At 50.0% G+C, this 25,915-nt stretch overlaps 1 protein-coding gene across 4 annotated transcripts in view; it reads right to left on the bottom strand.

The window, feature by feature from the left end:
• Window positions 1-25,915, bottom strand: part of LOC120399959 (XK-related protein 6) — a 121,657-nt gene that overhangs the window by 44,325 nt on the left and 51,417 nt on the right. Inside the window, exon 1 of one of the 4 annotated variants that reach the window (XM_039528243.1) lies at window positions 14,838-14,935. The exons of 2 other annotated variants lie outside the window; for them this stretch is intronic. The gene's annotated coding sequence lies outside the window, so the exon portion shown is untranslated. Of the gene's footprint in view, window positions 1-13,574; window positions 13,606-14,837; window positions 14,936-25,915 lie in introns of those variants that run through there. One more of the 4 variants, XM_039528244.1, reaches the window with a different exon arrangement.

The raw sequence follows: 25,915 nt of genomic DNA, 5'->3' as shown, positions 1-25,915 counted from the left end.
CTAGAACGGATTACACCTCTCTGAAGAGCTTTGTTTGTTAAAAGTGCAAAGGGGCAGGTAAGTGTGAATTACCAGCAGAACTGGCTGGATTATAGTAATGCATTTATTCCAGGATTTCCCTCCATCAAATATATTATTCATGATATTTGACCAGTTCTATTGGAGGTCAAATAATATTCAAATGAATTATGCACAGTCATTTCCTCCCAATCAATCCTAGAGTAAGTTATTTACCAATACATTCTCATTCAACCACTTCTAATGATCAATATTTAGCAGATGGGTCAATCTAGCAAGAGGTGAAAGCCCAGCTCGTCAAGGGATTTAGGCACCTGACTTCTGTTGAGATCAATGGGAGTTAGGTGCCCAAGTGTCTTGCCCATGGCTACACAGCAAGGTAGAGAGCGCGGTGGATAGAACCCAGAATGAGACTGGAGTGTAATTTTTCAAACAAGACTTTGGATTGGGCCAGAATGGCAGAGTCAGGGATGCCAAAACATTTCACGCATGTCTGTCGATTTTGCCCAGGCGTTCGTTCCAAACACCCCCAAATGGGCAAAAGTCAAAATGTTTCATTCTGACATTTTCAGAACAAAAGCTCTCGATTTGTTTGATGTGAGACGCCTTTTTATTTCAAAATGGCCTCTCCATTTTATTTTGAGAAATTAAAAAAAAAAGGTCGTCGACCCAAAATGTTTTATTTGACCGGAAATGAAACATTTTTCAACTTTTTAATTGCCCAAAAATTTGTGTTTTCAGGCTCACCCAAATTTTTTTTTCTCCCTTTTTGAAATTGCGTTCACATTGAACAATCCATTATTGACCCAGCTCCACCCAAGAGGCCTGGCTCCTACTTATTATTGTCATTTATCTTTACAGTAGTAACTAGAGGCTTCAGTTGAGATCAGGGTCGCATTGCGTGAGGCACTGTTCGTACACAATAAGAGACAGTCCTCGCCGTAAAGAGCTTACAGTCTGAATAGACAAGGACAGACAAAGAGTGAGAGAAAGGAAATGTTATTCCTATTTCAAAGAAGGGGAACTGAGGCACAGAGAGATCATAGAATCATAAAACATCAGGGTTGGAAGGGACCTCAGGAGGTCATCTAGTCCAACCCCCTGCTCAAAGGAGGACCAATCCCCAGACAGATTTTTACCCCAGTTCCCCTCACAACCCTGGGTTTAGCAGGCCAATGCTCAAATCACTGAGCTATCTCTCCCCCCATACGTGACTTGTCCACGATCACATGGGGGGGTCTACGTCAGAGCCAGCGACTGAACCCAGCACTGCTGGGTAACTCTCCTGCGCTAATTATTATAGGGCCTACATTTTCACCGGGAATCAGAATAGGGTTTCTAGTGTCACACCTGTGGCACAGACAGGTCCAGGCCTGCCCTGGAAGATAGACTACATTTGTGTCCAACCATTTGGTCAGTATTACACCGAAGGGGGTCGTGTGCGGTCTCTGCCGAGAGTTAAAAAACAGCTGATTGTCGGGGTCATTGCGAGATGTTTATAGTTTATGAGATATGGGAATATTAGGTTGCAAAGCAGTTCTTGAGACTGGACAAGCGCTGCAAGGAATAACCGTTGGGTGAGAGATACCTTATTAGACAAGAAAGTAACTTTATTAATAACGTATCAGCTATAACTTGCATCTTATGTTTTGCCTTTACCTGTGACCTTATGTTTCCAAATCCTTATATTTGCTTTTATTTGAATTTCGGTCTTAAGCTCTGCCAAGTAGACATTGATTTGGTTTTACTAATAGACACATCTAAATGCCTTGTGCCAAAGACAGCATTGGACTGAGATGAAATCAGCGAACTGGGGTGCACTGGAGGCAACGGATCTGCGTACATTGCAGGGGTCCAGAAGATAAAGGGCGGGATGCTCGAGAACAGCAATGTGAGAGGGTGTGAATTGCTAGCCTGCGGAGGGAGAGAGTTCAAGAAGCCTGGAGCGGAGTGCTGTATTGCCGGCAGCTGGTGGCGGGGGAGAGTGCCCCCTGGTGGTCTCAGACAGGGCTCCCTCCGCTGGAGGGATGGCAGTAGTGATTCACCCCAGACACCTGGGGTAACCCAGAACACAATACCAGTGCTGTCCCACTTGGGGTTTGGGCTGCTCACACAGGCTCCATGAAAGCTAATTTCAGCGAGTTCAAGAATCCTATCAAAGTCCTCCCCCCCCCTTCTTATTTATACAGGACAGACGAGATGAACATACTTTGTGGTAATCGATCATCTACTCTAGGAGTCTCACTGGGTTTTCTTGTCTCTTTCATCAAAATTATCAATCTGCTCCCAGGTTCTTTCTGCTCCTAAATCATGCTGCTTTCCATAGCCCGCTCCGCCGCCATCTCACTGTGGATGTGATCTATGGTCACATATGATTTGCCAGTGGCACAGTTTAGTTTATCAATTGCTCCCAATGTCCCTTCCCAGATTCCATGATTCAGGGTGACTCATCAGAGCTGGAGGTGACAATGATTTACCTGCCTAAGGATCAGGTGTAATAGAACTGGGATTCCCTGGCGTTACAGGTTTGAATCCTCGCAGGGATAACTCAGCTGAGATAATAAATTGCCTGGGACTCGGCTTCTCCATGTATTCGGGGAATGAGACCTTAAAAAACAAGATTCTGCATGGGAAGGCACTTTCAGGGTTTTGTCCAACATGTCCCTATTGTTGAATGCTGCCTGCTGCCCCCTCACTCTGTGGGTGGGTGTATCTCAGCGGTGCATGGAGGTCAACACCGCAGTTTGTAAAGCAGTCGGGGGCAGCGGATGTTATGTAAAAGCAAGACATTATGAGTGTGGTTGCTTACAGGAAAATTAACAAACAGCTTCTGCTTCACCCCATGCACTCAGAACATTCACCCACCTTCACCTTTCATGCTGAAATTTGCCAAGCACGGTCTCTGCCCAAAGGGAAACGTTGAACAAAATCTCATCAGCCACAAGAGCTATGGGAGGGCAAGAAGGATGTGAGCCGAGAAGAACTCAAGCCATGCATTCTTCATCAGAGCTACAGTTGTCTGAAATGTGAAACTTGGCCTGGGCACGGTCCCGGACAGGGACTCATGCTTTGGCTTGGTTGGGGGAAAAAACGGAGTTTGAATTGACAAAGATATGGCTATCTGGATACTACCTGCAGAGCACAAGCAGTAGGCAAGAGCACGGGGCTAAATCCTTGAGCCAGCATGAAGCCTGAGTAATGGAGCGGTTTTCCTAGGCTATTGGGTTTCTCTGTGGGAGGTGGGACTACAGCCACTTCTGAATCCAGAGCCCAGTGGATGGGCTCTGTCCTGACATTCAAAGCCCTCCATGGGATTGGCCATGGCTACCTCAGCTCATCCCTCCCTCATTGTGAATTCCCCATGACAGCCCCGGTCCTCTGGAGCATGACCCTGTTTACCAACAAGAGGAGGCTCATGAGCATAGGAGACGGACTTTTCTTCCCCAGGAGCTGGAGCTAGAGTATTGAACGCATTCCTGCAAGAGGCAAGCATGGACATGGAACTAACCACCTTCAGAACCGAACATTTCTTAGACTCGACCTGGCCTCAGTTATTCCTTTCCACACAGCTCCTCCAGTCCCTTTCACACTCATACACCGACACTCCACACCCACTGAGTCACGGGGGCGCATACTGAAAACAGGTGAAACTTTTCAAAAGCTCATCGAACCTTTGTTTAACTTGGTACCCAAGTGGCCAATAGCTCCTACAATCATTAACATAAGCAAAACCATACACAGCTCCCGTAAACCAGTCCAATTCTTCTACAGGCTGGGAAGGAAGAAAGAGAGAGGTTGGTATTGTTACTTTTCCTTACAGCAGTGGTTCCCAAACTTTTCACATCTCATCCCCGCTTTACCCTGTCCGCACCCCCACCCCAGGAGACACGGTGAGAACTGGGGCCAGGGCTCCCGGGCAGGGTGGGGTGTGGACATGGTTAAGGGGGTTGATTCTGTGGCCAGGCCAGGAGCTGACGCCGGGGCCACAGCTGGGGACGGAGCTGGGAGTGGAGCTGCGGCCGGGAGCCAGGGCCAGGGCTGGGCTGGAGCAGAGCTGGGGACAGAGCGGGACTTGGGGGCGCACCCCACAGATTGGGGACCACTGTCTTACAGATATTTGAAGACAATCAGATACTACAGTGTTTGAGGGGGTGTGCGTGTGAGATATCAATAGGTAGCTTGTAGATAGATGCTAACTGAGCTGAGGAGATTCGCTGGGACATGAACTCAGACACCAACTCATTTTACAAAGGCCACCAAAGAGCCTTGACTCTCCATCAACCAAGCGGGGTTGGATCGGGACCAGTACCGGAGCTGTGAAAGGCTCATTATTCCTACCAGTCGCTCAGCCACCCAGCACCGCACGTCTCTCCGGGATTTCAGAACAGGGGAGGGCAAAGGTTTGGGCCCGAGGGCCACATCGGGGTTGCGCAACTGTATGGAGGGCCGGGTAGGGAAGGCTGTGCCTCCCCAAACAGCCTGGCCCCCACCCCCATCTGCCCCCTCCCACTGTCCGCCCCCTGCCTGCCCCTCTCAGAATCCCCGGACCATCCAATCCCCCCCGCTCCTTGTCCCCGACCGCCCTCTCCTGGGACCCCTTGCCTCTAACCACCCCCCTGGGGCCCCACTCCCTTATCCAACCCCCCCCCGCGCCCTGACCCCTGACTGCCCTCCCAACCCCATCCACATCCCCACCCCTGACAGGCCCCTGGGAGTCCCACTCCCAATCCTCCCTGGTCCCCATCCCCTGACCGCCCCCGCAGAACCGCCACTCCATCCAACGGCCCCCTCCTCCCTGACTGCCCCCCCAGGACCCCTGTTCCCTTACCCAATCCCCCCCGCGCCCTGACCCCTGACTGCCCTCCCAACCCCATCCACATCCCCACCCCCCGACAGGCCCCCTGGGATTCCCACTCCCAATCCTCCCTGTTCCCCATCCCCTGACCGCCCCCACAGAACCTCCGCTCCATCCAATTGCCCCCTTCTCCCTGACTGCCCCCCAGGACCCCCGTTCCCTTACCCAACCCACCCCCGCTCCCATACCTCTTACCAGCAGCAGGAGCTCGCAGCCGCGACACCCGGCCAGAGCCAGCTGCGCTCCCCACGCTGCCCAGTGGGAGTGGTGGTGGCGGGGCCGAGGACTAGGCTCCCCGGCTGGGAGCTCAGGGGCCAGGCAGGACGGTCTCATGGGCCGGATGTGGCCCGCGGGCAGTAGTTTGCCCACGTCTGCTTTAAAATCTGAAGCACTTACAACCTAAATAGACCAGCCAGACAAATGGTGGGAGGGGAAACAGAGGCACAGAGACATGGGATCCTTCGCCCACAGTCACACAGCAGGGCAGCATCAGAGCTGGGAATAGTCCAGTCCAGTGTCAGATCCCCCAGACTGCACTGCCTCCATTGGGTCATAGCCCCATCCCATTATGTAAAAGCCATGGGGAAAAAACACTAAACATGGTGAAGAGGCAAAATTATTTTTCCTGTTAAAATAGAAACAGTGACTAAAGTAATCAATCGCTTACTCTTGCGGATACACTCAATGCCCTTTGGTAGCTAAAGGTACGTCTAGACTGCAGTAAAAACCCCGTGGCACCGAGTCGCAGTGCCTGGGTCGATTGACTTGGTTCGTGGGGCTAAAAATAGTAGTGTAGACGATCAGGCTTGGGCTGAAACCCAGGCTCTGAGACCCTCCCCCTCCTGGCACCATGGAGCCTGGGCTCCAGCCCAAGCCTGATCCTCCACACTGCAAGTTTTAGCTCCGTGGCCCGAGCCCTGTGAGCTCACCCAGGCCCGTGGCCGCCACGTCATGCATCCTTTATTGCCGTGTAAACATACCCTAAACACTCTCTATTTAAGCTTTACTACGAGCGAGCGCATGCAGCCAAGCCAAGAGGGAATTCAAGCGATCTATCTCACTTCATCTTCTCCACGCCGCTTGCCGTGACAGAAACAAGTATTCCCTTGAATTATTTGCATCCGACCATAGCGTCTGGAATGCAAACAATGCAAACAACGACACGACTAACATCATAGTTACGGTGGAGAGCAACTATGTTAGCTGCTGATCAACTCAAGGGCTACTGTCGTTTTTTGATAATGGGAAAGGAATGCGGTTACATACAAATAAGCAACCTGATTCTGATCTTTCAATGGCTTTACGCCATTTAAACTGCATTGACTTCAACAGAATGACGCTGATTTACACCAGCTGAGAGAGCGGGCCCTATATATACTATTCAAACGTGTGCATTAAGCCTGATTCTGATCTTACTTTGGCTTAATACAAATGTAACTCTATTGACTCCAGTTAGAATGACCAGACAGCAAGTGTGAAAAATCGGGATGGGGGTGGGGGGTAATAGGAGCCTATATAAGAAAAAGACCCCAAAATCGGGACTGTCCCTATAAAATCGGGACATCTGGTCACCCTAACTCCAGTGGTTTGCACTCCTGACTTACACCAACGTAAGCAAGATCAGAACCAGGTCCTCTGTCTATACTGTAGATGTGTTAAATACCCACACATACAGTCTGCGTTTAGTATCAGAGGGGTAGCCGTGTTAGTCTGGATCTGTAAAAGCAGCAAAGAATCCTGTGGCACCTTATAGACTAACAGACAAATTAGTTACTCTATAAGGTGCCACAGGATTCTTTGCTGCTTTTACAGTCTGCGTTTAAACAGTCAGCAAGATGTGAATGCAACAACGGTCCCTCTGATAACTGCTTGCATTGATTCATCAGCAGCAGCAGCCTCTTCTGAATTGGAAATCTGCTATTGAAAGCTGAAGCCAGTCTGATCTGGAGCCTGGGAGCCTCAGCTCCCATTCCCAAGCTTCCACCATTAGACAGCACTTCCTTCACAGCCCGTGCAATTCTTCCCAAAGAAATCCCAACAGCTAAATGCATCCAAATAAGATCTGTCTGACGAACCAGTCAGTGAACATGTGTGGTGGCGGAAAGCATTTATTTGAGCTGGAAACAGATTTCACTTTTAATTACCCACGCAGTTATTTGAGGTGCTCAGATACCACAGAGAAAGACAATCTTATATCTACCTAAGCAGATTAAAAAAAAGAAGTGACATGGAAACAGTGTGACATACATAGAATTAAATGTATGAGTCCATTCAACGTTGTTCTGTGCTTCCCAAACTCAGGGAGGAATTATCAAGACCAGCTGCTTTAACTACCTGCCTGAGCCTGGCTCGAGATGAATGCACAGGACAAGAAAGAAAAGGAACTTGTCAAACTACCCTGGATCCACCTCTCTAACCCCTCTGCTTTCAGCCCTCGCTGTCAGCATTCTCTTCCCACTGTCAGATGCATCAAAGGCGAAACCATCTCCAGCACAGCAAAAAAATAAAAGCATTCAGGTCCCTCACTCCCGAGCTGAGTCATTAGGAACTTCCTCCTGCCACTCTTCCAGTTCCACTTTAATGAGCGGAGGGAGAGCGGGGGGTGATTTTGTTATGTGTGAGAGATGAAACCCTGCCATTCAGTGGCTTCAACAGAAAACTCTACCCCCTCCCCCCACCAACTTCCCATCAACTTAATGAAAACATTTTGCGAGGGCAGCTTAGCCTGCCTAAAAGGAACGCGGAGATGGAAGGTCCTGCTCCTGGTTAGCTCCCGCAGAGCCAGACTAACGAGTTCGTGGAACAAAACGAACAATAGCTGGCTTCAGAAATGAATCAGAGCACTGAAGACTCAGGGTTCCTAAAAGGCTGGTGGATCTTATTGGCAGGCCCTATGCTTGTTCGTACCCTACAGCCTAGGGTCATGCTGGGGCCACGGCCAGTGATTTGAGGGGACATGTTAGGGTGTGGCCAGAGTGTACTTAGGTCTGGCTTATGTGGACGTTCAAAGCTGCCATGAGCACAGTCCGTAGGGCTGCACTGCTTTACTCAAGAGGGACCCATAATCCTGGAGGTGCAACAGCAGCGTAAAGCCCGTTAGCCTATTGCTCGTTCCTCGCCTTGGGCTCCCAATGCCACGTTGGGTGGCTGCGGAATCAATCAGGGGGTCACAAAGCAGGGACCGGGGCTACAGGTGGGGAGCGAGACAGGACAGAAGAACAGAAGAACTCCCATGAAACACAGAACTCATTTTCGTGCTAGCATCCTCAGCAGGGAAGGAGAGAGCTCCAATACCCATGCAGGATGCAACTCGTAGCAATGACCCTGCTTGGATTGCCTGCTGAGCCTCTGGATCTAAAAGCATGAGACTCTATTGCTCGAGCTAGAAAACAGATAAATTCAGACTAGAAATAAGGTGCACGTTTTTAACCGTGAGGGTAATTAACCACAGGAACAATTTACCAAGGGTTCTGGTGGCTTCACCATCACGGGCAATTTTTAAGTCAAAACTGGCTGTTTTTCTAAAAGGTCTGTCCTAGTTCAAACAGGAATTAATTCAGGGAAGTTCCCTGGCCTGTGTTTTTGAGAACATCAGGCTAGGTGATCACAGTGGACCCTTCTAACTACAATGCATTGGTGACCTTCCAGAAAACACCATCCTAGCCACCATGGATGTAGAGGCTCTCTACACAAACATCCCACACACAGATGGAATACAAGCTGTCAGGAACAGTATCCCTGAAGATGCCACAGCACAACTGGTTGCTGAGCTCTGTGCCTTTATCCTCACACATGACTATTTCAAATTTGATGACAATATAAACATGTAGATCAGTGGCACCGCTATGGGCACCCGCATGGCCCCACAATATGCCAACATTTTTATGGCTGACCTGAAACAATGCTTCCTCAGCTCTCGTCCACTCATGTCCCTTCTCTACCTATGCTACCTTGATGACATCTTCATCATCTGGACCCCTGGGAAGGAGACTCTGGAAAAATTCCACCACGATTTCAACAGCTTCCACCCCACCATCAACCTCAGCTTGGACCAATCTACATGGGAGGTCCACTTCCTAGACACCACGGTGCAAATAAGTGATGGTCACGTTAACACCACCCTATACCGAAAACCTACCGACCGCTATGCCTACCTTCATGCCTCCAGCTTCCATCCCGGACACACCACACAATCCATTGTCTACAGCCAAGCACTGAGGTACAACCGTATCTGCTCTAACCCCGCAGACAGAGACCAACACCTACAAAATCTTCAACAAGCATTCTCAAAACTAAAATACCCACACAAGGAAATAAGGAAACAGATCAACAGAGCCAGACGTGTACCCAGAAGCCTCCTACTGCAAGACAAGCCCAGGAAAGAAACCAACAGAACTCCACTGGCCATCACATACAGTCCCCAGCTAAAACCTCTCCAACGCATCATCAGGGATCTACAACCCATCCTGGACAATGATCCCTCACTTTCACAGATCTTAGGTGGCAGGCCAATCCTCGCCCACAGACAACCCACCAACCTGAAGCATATTCTCACCAGTAAATATACACCGCACCATAGTAACTCTAACTCAGGAACCAATCCATGCAACAAACCTCGATACCAACTCTGCCCACATATCTACACCAGCGACATCACAGGACCTAACCAGATCAGCCACACCATCACTGGTTCATTCACCTGCATGTCCACCAATGTAATATACGCCATCATATGCCAGCAATGCCCCTCTGCTATGTACATTAGCCAAACTGGACAGTCCCTATGTAAAAGGATAAATGGACACATCAGCTATTAGGAATGGCAATATACAAAAACCTGTAGGAGAACACTTCAATCTCCCTGGACACACAATAGCAGATTTAAAGGTAACCATCCTGCAGCAAAAAAACTTCAGGACCAGACTTCAAAGAGAAACTGCTGAGCTTCAGTTCATCTGCAAATTTGACACCATCAGCTCAGGATTAAACAAAGACTGTGAATGGCTTGCCAACTACAGAACCAGTTTCTCCTCCCTTGGTGATCACACCTCAGCTGCTAGAAGAGGGACTCATCCTCCCTGATTGAACTAACCTTGTTATCTCCAGCCCGATTCTTGCTTGCATATTTATACCTGCCTCTGGAAATTTCCACCACATGCATCCGACGAAGTGGGTATTCACCCATAAAAGCTCATGCTCCAATACGTCTATAAGGTGCCACAGGACTCTTTGCTGCTTGTATAATCTATGACCAGCTCTGTTAGTTTTTAGGCATTAGAAGACTCAAACCTCAGTCACTAGGGGGAGACAAAGTGCTGCACAATATCTCTGTGGGCAACACACAAAAGGAACCGTTTCTAAATAGACCGCTCTCCAACATTACCAATGAGATGTCAGAAATCGCTGTAGGCCAGGGGGTTGCCTAGTGGTGTCAAGACAGGCCTGGAAGCCAGGAGCTCCTAGATTCTAATCCCAGCTTTACCAGTGCTTTGTGGTGTAGTGCAAGTTACTTCACTTCATAGCTTCCATTTCTCCCCTGGAAAGAGTAATTTACAACTAGCACTGCCTGGAAATTTTTCAACACAACTTTTGGAAAACGTCAGTTCATCGAAACTGAAACCTCCTGTGGGAACATGTCCGTTTTCACACATTTTTCCTTTCTGCGGAGAAAAAAAAATGGAAAAAAGAAATTCCAAGAATGGCGGAACATCCTGTTCGGGCACGTTCTGAAGGAAAACCTTTGATTTCCATTTCCAAAGGATTTTGTCCTTTTGAAATTTTAGTTCACTTTTAGTTTTTAAAAGTTACAGATAATTTAAACGTTGGAAATCAAACTGAAACATTGTTTGGATTGTCGGTTCCTGAACATTTCCGAGGTTTTTTGACTTTGTGGTCAACGCTCGAGAAGGGACAGTTTTTTTTAAACTCTTGAAAATTCTTGTGGGACAGGAAAACGTTTCCTGCCCCGCTCTATTCACAACACCCCTGAAAGGTAGGTCAGCCTGTAAAGTTCCTTGGGAAAGAATAGTCCCATGCAAGTAACAACAGCTAGTCAGGCCCTGGTATATCTCTTGGGAGGTTTTCCCTGAACGTATCAGAGCCAAGTCAGTCCTGGGGGATTACTTGTGTTATGCTAAGACGCAGTGAAGTGGCAAGGCATTGGGAGACACGTGGATGGCAAAGTACAATACAAATAAAAATGACACGTCCTGTTCTCCATCGTCTCCAGTCAGTGAACCACTGACGGTGCCTGTAGCACACTGTCCGAACCATTCACAGTTGAGTCTGCCTTGCACGGACGTTGTCAAGTAGTTTTAAGTTTATAATTCAGGGTGATAACAATTTTATGCCATGTCACATGACCAGAACGCTTTTCGTGATTGGTCTAAAATACAGAATAAATGAAGACGTCATGGATTAACCCTTTGTTCCCTTGGACCAAGAGTATACAGGGGGCTTTCTCCTTTCCCTGTGAACCCACTCCACCTAAGGGCATGGAATAAAAACCTACTCCACCCTCCACAGCTGCCTCGGTGCTGCATTTAATTCAGCCAACAGGAAAACAACAAGAAAATGCATTGGACACAGCGTCTGAGTGATCACTGAGGCACACTCTGGGCCACGAGGAAAGACCAAATGCAACTCAGAAAGCTTATGTAACATTCCTTGCTCCACCACTGACTCAGTGTGTGTGACCTTGGGCAAGTCACTTAAATATTCTGTGCTTCAGTTTCCTCATCTGTAAAATGTGGCTAGTGACACTTAGCTATGCTAAGCACTTTAGGATCTGTGGGTACAAGTGCTAGACATGGACTTAGAATCATAGAAGATTAGGTTGGAAGAGACCTCAGGAGGTATCTAGTCCAAGCCCCTGCTCAAAGCAGGACCAACACCAACTAAATCATCCCAGCCAGGGCTTTGTCAAGCTGGGCCTTAAAAACCTCTAAGGATGGAGAGTTGACCACTTCCCTAGGGAACCCATTCCAGTGCTTCACCACCCTCCTAGGCCTGGTCTATACTAGAATTTTACATCTGAATAGTTACTTCTCTCAGGGGTGTGAAAAATCCACACCTAACGCCGGTGGAGACAGCACTAGGTCGACGGAAGAATTCTTACATCAACCTAACTACTCCTCTCGGGGAGGTAGATTGCCTATGCCAATAGGAGAACCCCTGCCATTGACACAAGTAGCATCTACACTGAAGAAATACAGTGGCAACACTGTAGTGTTAAAAGTGTAGACATTCCCTCAAATATTATCAAATCAAAATGAAACTGCAAATGTTTAATGAGAAATCACCTGTATATCCTCTCTCGCTCTCTTTGGATTTTGAGATGTTGCCCTCATTTAACTGTTGGCAGGCCCTGGGCTCATCTACACCCACAAGTAATTATGTTTACTGGAATAAAAACATTTGTTGTTTGATTTACAAGCTCCAGTGTGGTATTGTGAACCTTAGCCCAAAAGTCTATTGCTTGTGCATGTGAATCAGAGAGTCAAAATTACTAGTCTCGTCTCACTGTCCAGAACAAGTGAAATGCAGAAAATAAACCACATCAATGATGAAAGTAAACGTGACCTATGTGGACAAGAATATAAGTCACTAAAAGGCAAATGCTATACTCGTAGCATGTGTGTCTTGTATAAGCTCAATAGATTGACTGATTCATAGATTTTAAGGCCAGAAGGAACTATTGTGATCTTCTAGTCTGACCTCCTCCATAACACAGACCATGAATTAATTTTTGCTTAAGTTCAATGGCTTGTGGTTGAACTAGAAAAGGTATTTTAGAAAATCACGCAATCTCAATTTAACGATTTCCAGTGATGGAGAATCCACCGCCACCATTGGTAAGTTGTTCCAATGGATAATTACCCTCACTGCTAAAAATGTTACACCTTATTTCTAGCCTATATTTGTCAAGCTTCAGCTTCCAGCCATTAGATCTTGTTAGACCTTTGCCTGGTAGATTCAAGAGCCCTCTATTATCAGATTTCTGTTCTCCATTCAGGTACTTGTAGACTATGATCAAGTCACCCCTTTGTCTTCTTTTTGATAAGCTAAATAGATAGAGCTTCTTGAGACTATCACTACAAGGCATGCTTTCCAGTCCTTGACTCGTCCTTCTGGCTCTTCCCCGAACCCTCTTCAATATTTCAACATCCGTTTCCAAGTGCGGACCCCAGAAGTGGACATAGTATTCCAGTAGTGGTTGCACTAATGCCAAATACAAAAGTAACACAACCTCCCTATTCTATTCAATATTCCTGTTCACATGTCCAAGGATCGCAATATCCTTTTTGGCACTGCATCACACTAGGAATTCATGTTCAGCCATTATCCACCATGACCCTCAAGTCTCTTTCAGAGTCACTTCTCCCCAGGATAGAATCTCCCATCCTGTAAGTACGGCCTACATTCTTTGTTCCTGGAGGTATACGTTTACATTTGATCTGTGAATTAATATGAGAGTGACTCCGTTGATATATATTAAAATAAAAACAAGGCATATAAATGTTAATGAACCAGATATGCCCTTCACACATAGGGATTTAAAAAATGATTTCAATTCACAACGTTGTGTGTTGTTAACAACACAAATAATGGAATATTTTTAAATCTATGGGGCCAGATTCTGGTCTCACTTACATCTGAGTAACACTGGTTTCACTCTATTGGCTCTGGTGGGTTTACTCACAATTTACACTCTGGCAAGCAAAATCAGACTTAAATCATAGGATCATAGAAGGGGAGGGTCAGGAGATGATCTAGTCCAACCCCTCAAAAAGCAGACCAATCCCCCAACCCCTAATCCAACTGGCCCCCTCGAGGATTGAACTCACAACCCTGGGTTTAGCAGGCCAATGCTCAAACCACTGAGCTATCCCTCCTTGGGCACATGGTTTTTATTTTGATGACATCTCATTCAAATGCTACAGATGAGCGTTGATATTTCAGACTAGCCTGTAATAATAACAATAATAATAGAAAAATAAGTGGAGGGCCAGATTACAGTCTCAGCTATATCTGTGTAAATCTGGAGTAACTTGAGTTTCATGCAATTACTTTGAATACACACCAGCGTAACTGATCAGAATCTGCCCTGTTGCATTTAGGGTAAGAAGAAGCTGATCTGTGTATGATCCCCTGGTTGTGAATAAAGGGGGCTGTGAATATGCATGAAGGGGGAGCAGATTATAAGCAGCGCTAAATCTGACCCCAGATCCATGCAGTCCCTTATGGTACAGCTGGTGCAAAGGGGGGACACACGACTAGAAGATATTAGACTCTTATTGTTTGGCAACAGAGGAAAGAAGTGGATGTAGAAGGAACAGAAAGTAGCATATACAGAGGACTGTGAAAGGTATAAACCCCACACTGGAAATGAAGGAGTTAAGGAGCAGTTCTGGGCCCAGGCTAGGCCACCTCCCTTTCCTCCATCAACTGCAGAGCCAGCTCCAGCTAGAGGAGGAGCTTAAAAAGGGAGCTAGACAGTTCAGAAGGGGGGCATGCAGGGGAGGAAACAGACATTGGACCTATCCTGAGAGCTCCTGAACAAGGGTACAGCAGAAGCCTTCACTTTGCCATTTTATGTTAGGACATGTCGACACTACAAACTTTTGCCGATGCAAGTTCCGTCAGCATAAAGCTGCCCCAGGTAGCATATCGCTTGTGTGCACGTGTGCTGTTGCTTGCGCCGCTGCTGCGTGAACTCACCAGGAGAGCTCATTTCACTGCACAGTGCAATGAACCATGGGTAGGTATCCCAGCGTACAACTCATCACTGTCCAGTGCACTCTCTTTTGGGAAGATCTGACAATGCATTCAGGTGTGATTGGGACTGTGAGAGCATGTTCCCATCATACAACCTTCTCTACCCCATAAAGCCATCTCCATCCCATAATTTTTCATGTCTATTTTGAAAATCCCACAAATCTGCATGGGGTTTGTCATTGTTCACCATTTCCGATAGACACATGGAGCCTGCACAGTTCTGCACTATTGTCCTGAACGTTGAAAGCACAGGATGCACGATCCTCTGATATTCACAGAGCTGCAGGAAACGTGACAATTTCTTGGAGGTAAACGTTGCTGTGGGACATAGTGAGAACCAGTTTAAGATCGTTGATGGCATTCACAGAGCAGCTGCCGATGGTGGAGCGCTGCTTCTGGGCCCGAGAAACGAGCACTGACCGGTGGGATCGCATTGTAATGCGGGTTTGGGAGGATGAGCAGTGGCTGCAGAACTTTTGGGTGTGCAAGACCACGTTCCTGGATCTGGGTGCTGAGCTCACCCCAGCCTTCCAGTGGAGGGAACCTAGACGAGAGCTGTACTGACGCTGGAGAAGCGAGAGGTGATACCACTATGGAAACTTGCACCGAAATTAAACAGCCCCTTAGCCTAAACCCCGCAAGCCTGAATCAGCTGTCACAGGCCAGCTGCAGTGAGGACATACCCTGAAAGGCCCCAAGGCCAGGGCAAACCACTGTGGGGCAGGAAGGAGGGGGATTGAAGGCCCTTCCCATTGTAAGGACGTGGGCCTTTATATATTTCTTTGGACTCTGTGTGCGTACGAGATCAATTGTGACTCGGCCGGAGGCCTGATTGCCCGCCACCAAAAGGTGGGCTGTCACAGTCTTAGAGCGGTGCCGGCAAGAGAAATCGGAGATGGGGCCAAGTGGAGGCCCAGCAACTCAAACAATGGCAAACCCAGCTCCCTGTCCCAAACCCAAAGGCTAGACGGAATGGATCCTAAGGGCTGGAGTTGGTGTAGCTGGGGGTATGTGTGTGTGAGTGAGTGAATACATCACCGCCTGATCATCAGAAACTCCTCTATGCTAATTCTGTTGCCCCCACTTGGAGGCTTGCGGCTTCTCAGCTTTTGTGCCATTTGTTTCGCTTTTTCGTACGGAAGAAAGGGAACGTGAATTAGTAATTGCCAAGGAGTGGAAAATACAGCAATTCACCTTCCTGGGGAATAACTAAGGCAGGTAATAATAATTGGCAGGCTACTTGTAACCCGAGCTCTTTTTCCCTGCTAAAAGCTTGCCTGTAACACCGGAGGAGCTGCCTGTGGGGGAGGAGGGGAAATCCGCTCTGACAAGCGTGAAGCTGGAAAGCAAAGGGAGTGGGAAAGGAATTGTAGCAGGAAGAGGGTAAAATTCCTAAATCAAAACATTTTGCTGCGTCTAATCAAATCCATTAACCTGTTTGCTCATATGTAATAAAATCACGTCAGATCAATAGTAACAGAGGGGAAAGGAAAGCAGCTACCACTTGACATGCTAGATGGTTGGCATCACCCAAACGGCTAAAGCGACTCGTTACGGAACGCTGCAGGCTCTGCTTTTACTCCGTGCATTCGGCTTTGAAAAAAAAGATTCTTATCCTCGCCGAGGAAAGCAGCTGGGAAAAGAGGGCAGCCATTGCAGCTGGGGAGGGGGAACTGGGAAAGGTTCTCCGAGGACACGAGCCATAAGCAGGTCCAGAGCGCACTGAAACCCAATGCGTTTCTTCTCTCAGAGATCCTAGGCCAGGTCTACACCACAGACGTCTGCAGGCAAAGCTACGTCCATCAGGGCTGTGAAAAGGTGCGATCTGTAACCAAAATAACTGCAGGCAAAGCTGTGCAGACCCTGTTATACCAGCAATGCTGTGCTTGGTACAAGTTACCCCAGAAAAAACCCAGCGTCCCTGGTATAAGCTGCGTCCGCACTAGCAGCACTTTGTATAATATAACAGGAGACTGCGCCAGCAAACTGTTCCTCACGTAGACCTGGCCTTTAGTAAGGGAAGCTACCTGGTTAACTTCAAGCCCCTAGTGACAGTGAGCAGCCTGTCTTCTCTATGTCTGGCGCTGCTGTAGGAACTCCAGGCTCCACTGCCTTGCAGTTTGGGTGGGCATTCACACCTAGCAAAGTGAGTGCAAAACACCCCCAGCGGGGTGAGTGAGTTGGTATCCAGCTCTCCTAGCAACCATCCCTGCTGCAGAAGGGGCATAAACCTCCCTTCCACCCCTTCTCATAAGCAAGGAGAGGGTAGAGATGCTGAAAGCCGCAACTCGAGGGCAAGCCACCCACAGGAGATGGGCTGAAAGCGCTTCCTGTTGTGAGGACATGGCGCTTTCTAGATTTCTTTGGCCTCTGGTACCCCAGAAAGAGGGGGGCAACTCAATGGCTGACCTCACCAGAGGGCTCTTAGTTACAACTAACAACCACCACCCACTTTGCACTCCCATCACTTTGCACTCCCCCCAGCACTGATCCCTGTGGGACCCCACTAGATGCACCCTCCCACTTTGACAGCAAACCACTGATAACTGCTCTTTGAAGATGGCCTTTCAACCAGTTGTGCACCCACCTTATAGTAATTTTATCCACACCACATTTCCCTAGTTTGCTTATGAGAATGTCATGTGGGACTGTGTTAAAAGCCTTACTAAAATCAAGCTGTCATGTCTTCAGCTCCCCCTCCATCCCATCCATTAGGCTGGTAATTCTGTCAAAGAAGGAAATTAGGTTGGTTTGGCATGATTTGTTCTTGCCAAATCCATGCTGGCTAGTCCTTATAACCCTATTATTCTAGATGCTTACAAAGTGATTGTTTAATAATTTGTTCCAGTATTTTTCCAGGTATCAAACTTAGGCTGACTGGTCTATAATTCCCTGAGTCCTCTTTGTTCCCCTTTTGAAAGATAGGTGCTATGTTTGCCCTGCTCTAATCCTCTGGGACTTCACCCATCCTCCAAGAGTTCTCGAAGATCCTCCCTAATGGTTCTGAGATTGCTTCGGCTAGTTCCTTAAATACCCTAGGGTAAATTTCATTAAGCCCTGCTGACTTGAATAAAGCTAACTTATCTAAATATCCTGTAACCTGTTCTTTCTAGATTAAGGATCTTTATTGGAGGTTAATGTTTTTCTAGCAATTGTATTGATTGCCAATAGAAATCGTCTCAAGTGTTTGAAAAAGCAAGCTCTGAAGGAACATATGGAGGTTACCACAATTCAGCACAAAGTTAACACTGTGCAAGTTTCATTCAAGTGCTAAATAGTTCTGCTAGGTGCGTAACGTTAAAAACCTGTGCCTTATTTCTTGTCTGAATTTGTCTAGCTTCAGCTTGCAAGTACTGGAGCTCATTGGCTGATCATAAGGCAATGCTTAAGGTTAAGATTTTGTCATGGTTATTTTTATTAAAAGTCACGGACTGATTGTGGGCAATAAACAAAAATTCACAGGAGCCAAGACCTGTCTGTGACTTTTACTAAAAATAATGTGGGGGTGGGGAGGCTGATGGGGGGATGACTAAGGCCTGAGCCCTGTTGCGGGGGACAGGGTTGGGGAGTCCAGAACCCGCTGCGGCTGACAGCTCCGGGCCCCCCGCTGCAGGCTCGGTGGCTCAGAGCTTCAGGGCCCCATTTGCCTGCAGCAGTTCGGAGCTCCAGGGCCAGCGGCTCAGAGCTCCAGAACTCCTGCCACCCACAGAGGCTCGGAGCTCTGGGACTCCCACGGGCTGACAACTCCAGCCCTGCTGCCCCAGGGGATGGGGCTGAAGTGGAAAATGTCATGGAGGTCTCTGAAAGTCACGGAATCTGTGACTTCCGTGACAAATCTTATCCTTGGCAATGATCAGTAGCGACAGCACCTCCACCAATAGAGGATGCTGTATCTTTATCTTAGTCTTAAGTTGTCATCTCGTACGTTATTATGTCATTGTAGCTGATATGGGAGGGGTGCTAGGAAGAAGTTCAGTCCTGCCTGTATGCGCTGGAGTTGGTACTTGCAGTGTTCCAGTAAATCCTTGCGATTCTCTAAGAGCATATCTGATATAACAGTTCTTATTCCCTGTTTGAACTGGGATAAATTACATTTGATCCTGCCTCAGCACGGGGGGCTGGACTACATGATTGTTTGAGGTCCCTTTCAGCCCTACATTTCTACAATTCTAAGCTACAATAAGTTACAATACCTGGGGGTGTGGTAAGAAAAGAAAAAGACGAGCCCTCTGCTGAGTTCATCAGGTGGCCGTGTTTTGTTCATTCACTATTGCGGTTTTTACTCATTGGCTACCGTGATAGATGCCAATATTAGAAACTTAATCATCGAGAAAAAAGCCAAAATATGTTAATTTGGACATGATGCCATGATGCCTCATGGGAAATATAATTCTGGTGCCTCATGCTCTCTTTCTCTATAGATCAGGCTCCCTGGTGAGACTACATCTCCCATGATGCACCACAATCTCTCCTCCTGGTGAGAGGAGGCAGGTGTATCATGGGAACCCCTGGCCCTGGTACACCATAGGAGATCCAGTCCAGCTGGGAAGCTCGTCCTGCAGAGGAGAATGGGTAGACATTACGGTATCTGAGGTAGAAGCCAAACTTGAACAGCTAAACGGAAGTAAATCGGGGGGCCCGGATAATCTACATCCTAGAATATTAAGGGAATTGGCAAGTGAAATTGCGAGCCCGTTAGCGATGATTTTTAGTAAATCTCTAAACTCGGGGGTTGTACCGTTTGACTGGAGATTAGCTAATGTAGTTCCTATATTCAAGAAGGGGAAAAAAAGTGACCCGGGTAACTACAGGCCTGTTAGTTTAACATCTGTAGTATGCAAAGTCATGGAAAAATTTTTAAAGGAGAGAGTGGTTACGGAGCATGAGGCCGATGGCAACTGGGACAAATTACAGCATGGATTTACGAAAGGTAGATCGTGCCAAACCAACCTGATCTCCTTCTTTGAGAAAGTAACAGATTTTTTAGACAAGGGAAATACGGTGGATCTAATATATCTTGATTTCAGTAAGGCGTTTGATACGGTACCGCATGAGGAATTACTGGTTAAATTGGAAAAGATGGGGATCGAAATGAAAATCCAGAGGTGGATAAGGAGCTGGTTAAAGGGGAGACTGCAGAGGGTCGTATTGAAGGGGGAACTGTCAGGTTGGAGGGGGGTTACCAGTGGAGTTCCTCAAGGTTCGGTTTTGGGTCCGATTTTACTCAACTATTTATCGCTGACCTCGGAACCAAGAGTAGGAGTGGGCTGATAAAGTTTGCAGATGACACCAAGTTGGGAGGTATTGCCAATTCGGAAAAGGATCGGGATATCCTCCAGGGAGATTTGGATGACCTTGTAAACTGGAGTATTAGTAACAGGATGAAATTCAAGAGTGAGAAGTGTAAGGTTATGCATTTAGGGATGATTAACAAGAACTTTAGTTATAAGCTGGGGACGCACCAGTTGGAAGTAACGGAGGAGGAGAAGGACCTAGGAGTCCTGGTTGATCGTAGGATGACTATGAGTAGGCAATGTGATGTGGCCGTTAAAAAAGCTAATGCGGTCTTGGGATGCATTAGGCGAGGTATTTCTAGTAGGGATAAGGAGGTGCTAGTCCCGTTATATAAGGCGTTGGTAAGACCTCATTTGGAGTATTGTGTGCAGTTCTGGTCTCCCATGTTTAAGAAGGATGAATTCAAACTGGAACGGGTACAAAGAAGGGCCACTAGAATGATCCGAGGAATGGAAAGCCTGTCGTATGAAAGGAGACTTGAGGAGCTCGGTTTGTTTTCCTTAACCAAAAGAAGGATAAGAGGAGATATGATTGCACTCTTTAAATATATCAGAGGGATAAATACCAGGGAGGGACAGGAATTATTTCAGCTCAGTGCTAATGTGGACACGAGGACAAACGGATATAAATTGTCAGTCAGGAAATTTAGGCTTGAAATTAGACGAAGGTTTCTAACCATCAGAGGAGTGCAATTCTGGAACAGCCTTCCGAAGGAAACAGTGGGGGCGAAGGACCTCCATGACTTTAAGATTAAGCTAGATAAGTTTATGGAGGAGATGGTATGATAGGATAACGGGCTTAGTCAATAGGTCAATTAAGTGCCACACTGGTAATTAGTACAAAGGGTCAATGATAGGATATTGTTAGCCTTTTTCCAGAGGGTATGGCTGGAGAGTCTTGCCCACATGCTCGGGGTTCAGCTGACCGCCATATTTGGGGTCGGGAAGGAATTTTCCTCCAGGGTAGATTGGCAGTGGCCCTGGAGGTTTTTCGCCTTCCTCCGAAGCATGGGGCAGGGGTCGCTTGCTTAAGGAGTGGGTGGATCGGCTTATGTGGCCTGCATCTTGCAGGAGGTCAGACTAGATGATCATAATGGTCCCTTCTGATCTTGAATTCTATGATTCTATGATTCTATGAGGGAACTGAAATACAGCTGCCATGAGGCACCACAGCAGGATGTCTGAATCAAAAGTTTTTAGGGTTTTTTTCTGAAAAATTTTGCTTTCCAGCCAAACTATTTTGGGTTTGAGGCATTTGGGTTTTCAATGAAAAAATTCATGCACTTTTTGCGAAAAATGTCATTTAGTCAAAACCCAATTTTCCCTCAAAAATGTACTACCAGCTTTATTCTCACCACTAACTGGTTTGCATCCAGCCGAGGCCAGGAATGACTGCAAAATATCAGTCCCATCCAATGGCTGTCCGGCAGTTTGTCTGAAATAGATTGGTGGTTGCAGACCACCCCTCATGGACAAGCGGCTACACACAGGTGGCAAAGTGGGGTGCTGTGGGGATAGTGAGTATCTAGTCCCCCATGCGCCCCCAATTGGGACTATAGGGGAGAGAAAGGGGCTTGTTTGAAAGGATATGGAGTTAAGCTTTATGCTCTTAGGCCTTTCTCCCTGCTATTAGTCAGGAGTAACTCCTTGGCCATGCAGTGTTGCTGTCCTTAGTGCTAGACTGGGCTACCCTGTTCTCACTGGCTGATCAGCACATTTTACCTTGCTTAGATTCCTGCATCATCTCACACTTGGGCCTGGCAGGGTCAGACCAGTGCTTAAACTGTGCCAGGGCTCATCCCTGGCACCTCTGGGCTTGCCACACCAGTTACAAAAGTAAAAGTAATTGCCTGAGCCCCAACACCTCTTCCATTATAAATTAAGCACTGGGACAGACTCTACATTAGAGAAGTCAGCAGCAACTTCAGGGACTCTGAGACCATCAAAGCCCAAGGGGAAGCAGGAGTGTGACGGGGCGGGACAGCCCCGCACTGGTACAGCAGGGGTTAACCCTTCCTTGCTAGCAGAGGAAGCCACGCCCAGGAAGTTCTGCTGGGCATGCTCTAACTGGCAGACAGGTATAAAAGGCTGCAGGTCTGCTCAGTCTGGGCTGACCACCGGGGGAGAAGGACGCAGACCGTCAGCTCCTGCGGGAGGAGAGCCAGGGAGCCTGGACCGGGACGTCAGCCGGGCAGAAGCCGCACCGAGACCCGGAGAGGGACGCCGGCCGGAGGGGACCCACGGGGAACCGCTCCACAACGCCAACGTCCGACTAGACGGGGTAGGAAGTGACCCAGGGGACTTTAGAAACTGACAGCCTTAAAGCTGCGGCACCGCTCGGCGTGTTGCGGGCGGATCCCCGCCGAGCGGGTGGCAAGGAGAGCTTGCCACAATCAGGGCCCTGGGTCGGGACTCGGAGGAGAGGGCGGGCCCGAGTCCCCCTACCCCACCCCGTGATACCCCACCCCGAGGGGGGGGATTTATGGACTCCGGTCTCTAGGCCGCGCTACCCCGCCCCGAAGGGGGCGCTTATGGACTCCGGCCGCCAGGCCACACTACCCCGCCCCAGAGAGGGGGGTGTTTATGGACTCCGGCCGTTAGGCCGCGCTACCCCACCCCGAAGGGTGTTTATGACTCCGGCCCGGCACTACCCCCACCCGAAGGCGCTTATGGACTCCGGCCGCTAGGCCGCGCTACCCCACCCCGAAGGGGTGTTTATGGACTCCGGCCGCTAGGCCGCGCTACCCCACCCCGAAGGGGGCGCTTATGGACTCCGGCCGCTAGGCCGCGCTACCCCACCCCGAAGGGGTGTTTATGGACTCCGGCCGCTAGGCCGCGCTACCCGGCCCCGAAGGGGGCGCTTATGGACTCCGGCCGCTAGGCCGCGCTACCCCCACCCCGTAGGGGTGTGTATGGACTCCGGCCGCTAGGCCGTGCTACCTCGCCCCGAAGGGGGCGCTTGCGGACTCCGGCCGCTAGGCCGCGTTACCCCGCCCCGAGAGGGGGCGCTTACGGACTCCGACCGCTAGGCCGTGCTACTCTACCCCGGAGGGGGTGTCCGTAGACTCTGGCCGTAAGGCCGTAATACGCCGGCTACCAGAGACGGACCGAAAGACAAGCGAGTGGTGCAGTGCTAGGCCCCACCCCGCCCCTGCCGCGAGGGGGCGCTGGGGCACCTGGCCCATCACAATTGGCACCTGACCAGGGACCTGAACGGGCCTGAGATAAGGCCACAGGACCCAATATGGACCCCGAGAAACTTTTGAAGTGGCTGCTGGAGAATCAGCAGCAGCAGATGGCGCAACAGCAGCAGCAGCAAACTCAGCTGCTCCAGCAGCTGGCGGCCCAGCAGCAGGCACAAGCCGCACAGCGACAGGAACAGCAGCAGCAACTGATCCGGGAGCTGACAACCCAGCAACAGGCGAACCAGGAGCGGCTGGTTCAACAGATGGCGGCACTAATCGGCCCGGCACCGAGTACGCCTCTAGGGGCCATCAGGGGCAACCCTGGCGAGGGTCTCGCGGGATTACCCGTGCGCCTAGCTAAGATGGGGCCGGGGGATGACCCCGAGGCCTTCCTCGTGACCTTTGAACGAGTCGCGACTGCCGTACAGTGGCCCCTCACTCATTGGGCCACGATACTGGCACCCTACCTGAGGCCCAGCCTGCCGGGCGCATCGGAACTTGGACCCCAAGACGCACTGGACTACACGAAGGTCAAGGCCGCCATCTTGGACGGTTGGCGTCAGCCTGGAGACCTACCGCCAGCGACTCCGCCAGGAACGATACACGCCAGGGGCCAGGCCGCGGGCCGTGGCCCAGCGAATCCGGGACCTCTGTTGGAGGTGGCTGGAGCCGGAAGGGCGGATGGGCGTTCAAGTGGCCGAGATGGTAGCCCTAGAGCAGTTCCTGCAAGCCCTGCCTCCGGGAGGGAAGGAATGGGTGCAGCGACACCGCCCCAAGACTCGCGGACGCGGTTTCCCGGATGGAGGACTACCAGGCAGCAGATGGGGCATTGAAGACCAACCCCAGGGGAGAGCCTGGTGGACGGAGCCCAGGGCAGGCCCGGGGCCACGTAAGGGGACGGGGAGAGCCTCGCGGCATGTCCAGCCCCGAATACCAGTAACCCGGGCCCTAGGGCGACACCCGAGGAGATATCCCGCGACGACTGGAGGAGGCGCCAGTAAGGCCGGGCAGCCCCGCCACAACCCTATCGAGGAAGCGAGACGGGACCGCTGCACGAGTGCGGTCAGGTAGGGCACTTCAGGAGGAGTGCCCGCACCTGGATTGCAATTATGGGCAGGTGTTGACGGCGGGTCACCGGGCCCGGACTTGGGAGCCGGGAAAATTGTTCTGCCGGTGAAGGTGGATGGGACGTCTGCCTGGGCCTTAGTTGACTCGGGTGTAGCCAGACGGTTATTCGGGAGGGCTGATTAAGCCCACCGGCCGGGCCCCCATCCGGCTACAGTGCATCCACGGGATGTGAAGCCTTACCCCACTGTCTGGGTACAGCTGAGGCGCCCAACACCGGGCGCGTGTCTAGTGGGGTGGCTCCTAAGTTGGCTTACCCCGTGGTCTTAGGGCGTGACTGGCCTGGCTTCACAAACCTCTTGAGGGAAGGGGCTACGCCGCCAGGGAGGAGAACTGGGAAACGGGCTAGACGACCGGGATTTTTAGGCCAGCCAACGGCCGAGGACCCCTAGAGGGGCCTCGGGAGCTCCGAGAGAGGCAAGGAGCCAAGTCCCCACCGGCGCCGACAACAGAGGGCCCGGGCTGGCTAGAGGTGGACACCGACTTCCTCGAGGAGCAACGAGGATACCACTCTCAGCCGGGCTTGGGAACAGGCGACTAGCCCACCAGGAGGAAGACCCGCCCCACCGCCAGCCACAAGGGCCCCGATTTGAGATCCATCGGGACTTACTCTATCGGGTGGTACCAGAACCACAGACAAAGGAAGAGCTACGCCAGCTGTTGGTCCCGCGGCGGTTCCGACGGGACTTGCTCCGTCTGGCACATTCGGTGCCGTGGGCCGGACACCTAGGCAGGGAGAAGACGTTGCAAAGAGTGGCCCAGAGGTTCTTTTGGCCGGGCATCCATGCGGAGGTACGAGATTATTGCGCCTCCTGCCCAGAATGCCAGAGAGCTGGTCCAAAAGGTGTACCAAGGGCCCCCCTCGTACCCTTGCCGGTGGTGGGGACGCCTTTTGACCGGATAGGCCTGGATCTCGTGGGACCCCTGGAGAAGAGCGGCACAGGTCATAAGTACATCATGGTGGTGGTCGATTATGCCACACGCTATCCCGGCGGTGCCACTGAGGTCCACCACAGCACCAGTCATTGCTAACGAACTATTGCAGATCTTCGCTCGGGTAGGTATCCCGAGGGAAATACTAACGGACCAAGGAACGAATGTGACCTCTAGATTGATGGCAGAGCTGTGCAGGCTGCTGAACATCCGGGCACTAAAGACCTCCGTCTACCACCCCCAGACGGATGGCTTGGTCGAGCGATTCAACGGCACTTTGAAGGCCATGCTGAGAAAGTTTGTAGAGGACGACCCACGGCACTGGGATAAACTACTCCCGCACTCCTCTTCGCGGTGCGAGAGGTACCCCAGGCGTCCACGGGTTCTCCCCTTTGAGCTCCTCACGGGAGGAAGCCTAGGGGTATCCTCGATCTCCTAAGGGAAACCTGGGAAGAGCAGGAGACCCGTGTTCGAGGGTCGGTGCAGTATATCCTCCATCTGCGGGAACGCCTCCGGGAGCTGGGGACCTTGGCCCGCGAAAATCTGGTTAGAGCCCAGCAGACTCAGGAGGCTCAGTATAACAAGGGGGCCAAGGTGCGGATTTTCGAGCCGGGGGATCGGGTCCTCTTGTTGCTTCCTTCCTCAGAGTCCAAGCTGCTGGCCAAGTGGCAGGGCCCCTTTGAAGTGGTCAGGCGGATTGGGCCGGTCGACTATGAGGCACGGTTGTC

The sequence above is a fragment of the Mauremys reevesii genome, linkage group 3, assembly GCF_016161935.1.
Source record: "Mauremys reevesii isolate NIE-2019 linkage group 3, ASM1616193v1, whole genome shotgun sequence".
NCBI classification, from domain to species: Eukaryota; Metazoa; Chordata; order Testudines; family Geoemydidae; genus Mauremys; species Mauremys reevesii.
The sequence above is the reverse complement of the archived record's forward strand: the minus strand, read 5'-3'. Positions and strand labels throughout refer to the sequence as shown.